This window comes from Ciconia boyciana, chromosome 13 (genome assembly GCF_034638445.1).
Source record: "Ciconia boyciana chromosome 13, ASM3463844v1, whole genome shotgun sequence".
NCBI classification, from domain to species: Eukaryota; Metazoa; Chordata; class Aves; order Ciconiiformes; family Ciconiidae; genus Ciconia; species Ciconia boyciana.
Window position 1 is genome coordinate 16787571 of NC_132946.1, and position 7053 is coordinate 16794623.

Consider the following 7053-nt stretch of genomic DNA (forward strand, 5'->3'; position numbering starts at 1 on the left):
TTCGCTTCACCCGCTCCCATGCCGTGTTGTGTCCTTAGGCAGGACACGTCGTGTGGCAGTGGGCAGTGTCCTGGCTCTGCAGCGCTTTCCCAGGGCTCTGCCTGGCCAAAGAACCACTGAGCTCCGAAGAGCCGGGATGAGTTTTGTCCCAGCCATTTGTCGCTGCTGCCACAAGATGGGGACCTCAAGCCGTGCTGCTTTATCGGGGCCCCGCAGAGGGTGCAGAGGGCCAAGCCTTGGTCCTGCCTGCGCAGCTGAGCTGGAGCCTCCGGGCAGGGAGGAGCAGGCTGCCAGGATGGGCTTCCAGCCAGCCCCAGGTCCCGAGCACACTGGGGACCCTGGTGCCTGCTCTGAGGGGTGCAGGAGCCCATTTCCAGTGCTGGGTGCCCCAGCAGCTGGGCACCCCATGTCTTCTGGCACAGGGGCACGTGAGCCCCGGGCTCCTTGCACTGGGCATCCCTTGGTGGCCATGGCTTCGTGTGCCCCAGGACACAACCTGCCCCACGGGCCAGACACGCTGGCAGCACCGTTCTACAGCTTGGCTCTCCCTAGCTAGCATTCCTGCCCAGCTGCCTTGGGACCTGCAGGCAGTGCAGCGGCAGTGGTCTGGAGCGGGGCAGGTCAAATATTTCCCCCACTGCCTACCCAGGCTGGTTTTGCGGCTTGTATTGCTGCAGCCCTGGTGCTGATGAGGTGGAGGCAATCTGCATTGCCACAGCAGTGGCAGCCCAAAATGGCGCCAGGTGACGTGGAGGAGGTGGACTTGGGGGGCAAAGCCCCCGACCCAGGCCATGGCAGTGCTCAAGAGGCAGAGTCACAGTAGGCAGGTTCAGGGGAAGAAGATGAACATCTTCAGGTGAGACAAAAGCCTGTTCTGATGTCTCCACTATCTGGAGGACTTTCTCACCACTCATCAACATTATTCTTGATGGACAAAGCATCTATGGTTCAAAGATACCCACAGAACAACACAATATTTTGTTATATGATAGTCAGCAAGGCAAGTGGCATCTCAGAGCTCATTTTTATTGAAAGAAGAACTAAAACGACATCAGGAAACAAGCTTGATGGTTATGACTTACCTGATCACAACACTTTTACCAGTCTCTTCAGGGGTTGCAAAGAGCATTGTCCAGGTAGCTTGGCTACTACTCTTATTAGCATCTGATAAATAGTCATGGCCCTAGAGAGTGCGGTCTGGAAAGGGACACAGACGTACATACTTCTGGAGGAGGTCAAGCATCCTACGGGAGTTTACCCGGAATTTCTCATTCAAAATTTAGCAGAGAAGCAGTGGGAAGATATAGAATTGGTTTATTACTGGAAGCTGATCTTAGGACGCCAGTTGAGAGATCCTTTTGCTGGAAAGATGAGGGAAAACATCATTTGTTTTACAAACTGTTCTGTTTATACATCCCGTATTGGCATTCAATATGCCAATAGCATAACTCATGATTGGTGCAGCTTATAGGTCTTTTGCTGAAAAACTACTGTGTAAGCAGTTTGTTTGCCTTGTGGTTGGACAGTTACTCTTTCCTAAATGTCAGGTTTTCCATACTGAACCGATCTCTCCGATTTGTGTAGATCATTTTGAATTTTAACCCAGTGCTTTGGGGTGCTTGCAGCCCCTCCAGCTCAGGCACATCTGAGAATTTAATAAGCACATTCTCCATTCCAACACATAAGTTATTGATGAAGGAACAGTGAATAGTAATGTTGAACCAAGGACTGGAATCTGTCACAGAAGGAAAACAGACTCATCTGAAATGATTCATTCTTGGCAATGGCCATGGTTATTACTCATCTCTTTCTTCGATTAAATGTCCCACTGTTTTTTTGTGATTTGAAGTTGACTGGTTTATGGTTCCTTAGTTTCCTCCTTTCACCCTGCTAATGATAAGAGACCCTATTGTCTCATTTCTGTGACCCCATCACCCTCCGCAGCTTCTCAAAGATACTGGCTGTGTGGAGATGGCTTCCATCAGTTGCTGAGGTAAAGGGGCACTTTTTGAGGCAAACAGTCTGAAAATACCGGAATGATTGAAATATACTTTAATCCACACTTTTTAGGATCCTCCCACCTTCTCTGCTGGCTGTTTCACTAGTGGGAAAAGGAAAAGTGGTCATAGAAGACAGAAAATCAGTCAGCCTTCACTAAAATGCCCATTTTGATGAAGGACTTGAAATATTTACTCTCATTCCTTTCCTGGAGGCAGAGACTGCTCCCAGCAGGGCAGCCGCATCAAGCACAGCTGTTCAAGCCCCTCCGGACAGGACGGGGCTGAGAAAAACAAGTATTCGCAGTGAACTGAAAACATTGTCTGCTCTCTTTTGCCATCACAAGAAGTTCAACATTGCAAGCAACATCTTAGAAAACCTTTTTGCTGATCCCCCTCAGAGCTGACCTGTGAGGAGCCCAGGTCACATGCTGTGAGCCCCCGTGACCGAAAAGGCACTAAGCATCACGAATCCCCCGTCCTTGGAGATGTTCACAACAGAATCCAGGTCTTGGATTTTATACCTGGGAAGAGAAGGAGCAGATCTGTGGTAACACGACGTTGGCCACTGATGCCTTCTCAGTGCCATCACTGCTGTTTTGGAGCCATTCATCAACTAAAGGGCAGAAGCTTTCCACACCTACTTTGCACTGGTTTTCCACTTTCTTTTTGTGGCTGACCATGTCTTTTTTGCTAATCAGATCTAGCCAGGTTTTCACTGCAACTGCATCACTAGCAATCCTTTTCAATGAGATTACAATATTTTTCGGTCAGGCCTGCTTGACATTGTCCACTGGGGATTGATCAGCTTTTCACTACAGAGCTGGAAATTGAATAGAAATGCAAAAATTTTCTTCCTGCTGGTTGCCCTATCTTCCTACCACACACCAACCACCTGAGATCTGAATTTGCTTAGGGATGGTGAAACTGAGAACATAGGAAATGCTCTGCTGGTCACATCATTGGTTCCTCTCTCCCGGTGTTGTTTTCAGCAACAGGAGATGCCACCTGGGCAGAGCACACGAGCCTAGCCATTTTTGATCATGCTCCTCCAGCATCCACGCCAGCAGTAATAGCAATTTCAGAGGGTACATTCCTGCCTGTTGCCTTCAGCATCTGTCTGTTGACCTACTGCTCATGAATTTGCTATACCTTTTATAAACCTGCTGATCCTATTTGTTTCCACAGCCTCCTGTGGCAGCAAGTTCCAGAAGTTCATTCTCCCCTCTGCCCCGTATAAAGTCCTTTTTATCCATTTTAAACCAATCTACCAGACTCATCGATGGCCTCTAATTCTAGTCATGCAGAATCTGATGAGCACCAGGTCTGCATTCACTTTACGATTTTGTAGAGTTGGCCCTTTCTGCTCCCCCTTCTCCAGGGAAAAATCCCAGCCTTCCCAGGACCTCCTCATACTGCAGCTGCCCCACTCCCTTGATCATCTCAGTTGCTCTGCTCGGGACTCTAAGTCCAGTACGTCCGTAGATTCAGAGGCCAGAAGTGCACAGATGTGGGTGCACCAAGCTGTTACGCAGCAGGCAAAGATGCCCTCTTTCTTCTTTTGAGAGCCCAAGCCCTTCCTGATGACATCACCACATTTTGCTGGCTTTGCAAAAAGTTGCACATCAAGGCTACAATTTTGGTGAACCGTCAATGGGGACTCCAGCATCTTTTTCCTGAGCTGTAATAGCCAGTTTAAGTTCAACCTCCTCTGTTTTAGATCATATTTCCCTAGCTGTGTCACCTTATTTATCTACACTGATTGACCTCCTGTTTTTCCATTTGTGAATAACACTGAAAGCTGCATATAGTAAAGCTGCACGGACTACATCAAATAGCCTTTCACCAGTCTCCTGCAGTCATCTGATGTTTCTGTCAAAAGCTAAAGCGTGCAACTCTAACAGCAGAGTTTTGGTCCATTTTGCTGGGGGACAGTTCTTCATTATACTCTTCCTTTCAGATCCCCTGTCACAGTAACTCCAAGTAGGCGATGAGCTGCTGGGTAGACTCAACTCAACGAGGATCTAGCTGGAGATGGTTAAAACGTAGGGTTTTCCAGTCAGCACCGCTTTTTTACTCCTTGTACCAGGACCAGACAGAGATACAGGAGCAGACTGTGCCAGCTCTGTGCTCTCCAGAGACCTTTGCACATGGCCAAGAGGATCCCAACTATGGATTTATGGAAAGCAATACAGCAAAATGTGCATTGCAGCTGCTCAGCCTGAAAGCTTTTATACCTCCTTCAATGGTTGAGCAGCTGAGTGCCTTTATTAATAGTAGAAGTATATTTATCAAATTTCATGGGTCAGCATTGTTAAAGCTCCATAGATTCAATTCGGACAGGTCACCGTTATTCATTTTTCCAGATCGTAGCTTCAAAGAGGGATATTTTCAGTATATAGTCCAGATTTCTCCCCAGGCCTGTTTGAAACACTGTAGGAAATACACTCTCCAGAACAGGGTCTTCCACTGTTCCGACTTCCTGAGGAGGGGCTGCGCTTGAGGACTCATGGACCAAAGAGCAAGAAGCAGATGTGGTGAGCCCTAAACAGTACACAGGCACCCGCACTATATTCGGTCGAGTGTGTCACTAAGCCAGACAGAAGCCCTGGCCCCAGCAGAGCCATGCTCCCTCAGATTTCAGCAGAGACAGAAGCTCACAAGGGGTTTTCTAAACCTTGCGATTTTTGTTGCCACCACAAGAGGAGGCAGATGTCACTGCAGCTGATCTTCTGCCTGGCTGCAAGTCATGGTGATCCATGGGTGGCCGCATGTGTCCACCTGTGGCACTGCCTGTGGAAGTGGAGGAAGCTTCAGCTTCAGGTTCAGCTCCAGCTTCAGCTCCAGCTCCACTTCTGCGGCAAAAGGGAGACCCTCCCTGGTTCAAACTCCCCCCCTCTTCTGAGATTGCAAGGCTGCTTCGCCAAAGGGGAACGGAGCAACCCACAGAGTTGCTAAGCCAATGACAACATTTTAGTGTCCTCTTGTGTTTGGAGCACCGTCAGTCTGGAGGTGACATGTCCTACAGCATCCACCGCCCCAAACAGTTACAGTGAACACTGGAATGCTTTTCTTGGGGAACAGGAATAAGTCTAAGGGACTTGAGCTGTGAGAAAAACAGGTATTGTAACACGTTAGGGATCTGATTCTGCATTACGTTAGGTGAGTTTGATTTATGCTCAGATCTCTCAGATCTTTGACTGTGAATCTCATTTTTTGTCCTTTAAGAGGAAAATAACTGTAAGTAGAGACAGAGTTGCAGGAAAGCCATTCATAAGGATCGATTGATGATGAGCGGATACCTTTAGAGCGGAGTTGAAGGCTAAATTAACGTAGAATGAGAATAGAAGGGTTTGTTTGGTCTTCTTTCAGAAGAACAATTTTTGAGCAACAGCAAAATCAACTGGGAGAACTCAAAGCTAATGTGGAAGAAGCTTGCCATTCTTTAGGGAAAACATTGTAAATTTACTTTATACCCGAAATAAGCAGGAAAAACAAGAGGGAAAGAGTGTAATACCTAACTGGAGTGTGATTTCCTAATATCAAAAGGATATTAGGAATACGCAGATTATGAAAAATGGAGAGGAGGACTAGCCATTAAAGAAGGCTTTGATTGATGTTCACAATATGCGTGAGTGAAGCAAGAACAGATAAATCCATCAAGTTGTGGGTCAAGGTCTCAAAGCTCAGTCATGAGCTTTGTTGTAAGTCATGAGCCCTGTTACAGCAGCAGCATGTGGTGCTGGGCCCATGTGACTTAGACTGGAGAAAATACCAATTAGTGGAAGACTTGTAAGATAGAGCTCAAGAAAACAGGGACATGATAACAGGACTGTTGAAAGGGAATTATTGGGCTGGAGGGAAATTACTGACAGAATCTGACCTTGGACCTGGCCTTGGATTTTTATTACTGGCCAAAATTAAAAAAAAAAAGATGTGGGTACGGGCACAATAGAGGAGGATCAGGATATTACAGGATACCTGCATGGCCTCAAGGATCAACATAGCAGAAAGGGGATGATGTCCTCATGCCCAGCAAAAAGATGTGGAGGAAGCTGATGCTGTCATTAGGCAAGACACGTTCCAGAAGGAGAGCTCTGAACATCCCAGGATAGTATTAGACAGGGACAAATGGAAATGAACAGGCACTGAACAAATCTAGGCTGGGAATTAGAATAGTCCCTTCCAGTCCCATGCTTTATATGCTCAAGCTTCTGGGCTGGCTTCAAGGAAGTCTTCTCATAAAGTAGATGAGGGCATTGCTAGCTCTTGATTGCATAAGCTGCTCTGACTGGGCTTTCGGCGATGTCAGAGCCCCTGGCAAATGACAGGCTCTTCCCGAGGGGATTTCCTTCCCATACCTAATAAACTCACCACAGGTGTATCAGGCCCGTGAGAGCAAGAAGCAAAGATTTTGAGCTCCTGAAGTAATAAGTCCATCTTCAGGGAGATTGTGGTTGACTGAAGCAGGTCTGAAGTCCTCGACCAAGCTGACCCATAAGCAAGCAGTGGGATTTTTGCCTGAGCAAGGACTCCGAGACTGTGTCCGGACTGCATTATTCTCTTGAAGAACACAAACACATCAGAAGGTATCCCAAAGAAAAGGCATGTAAGAGGAAAGATCCTTGACTCTTTTGGAGTCAATCAGAAAATCAGAGAATGAGTTGACCTATGGAAGCCACATCTCCCGCAAGTCCTATGAACACGGCAGATACGTGAGAGCTGAGAAGGCAACCAGACTTTCCAGGGATGCGCATAAACCCCCCCCCCCCTTCAGATTGAAGGGCTGAGCCTCCCCAGCAATTTCAGTCCTGAGCTAGGGTACGGTGGGCAGCTCCTGTCCGTTCAAGACTGAGGCACGTTAATGTTTGTGATTTCAGGTTACATTGACCTTAAATTCCCATCTCGCTTTCTCTTCGTGTCACCGAGAAGCAGACAACCCGCAAGGCGCCTGCCTCCCGTGGCAGCAGCCTGGTTTCAGCACCACCGCCACCGCTCCCCCGCCCCCCCTTTTCCCCAGGGCACTCTCCCAGGGGTCCAGGGTGCCCCTGGAGTT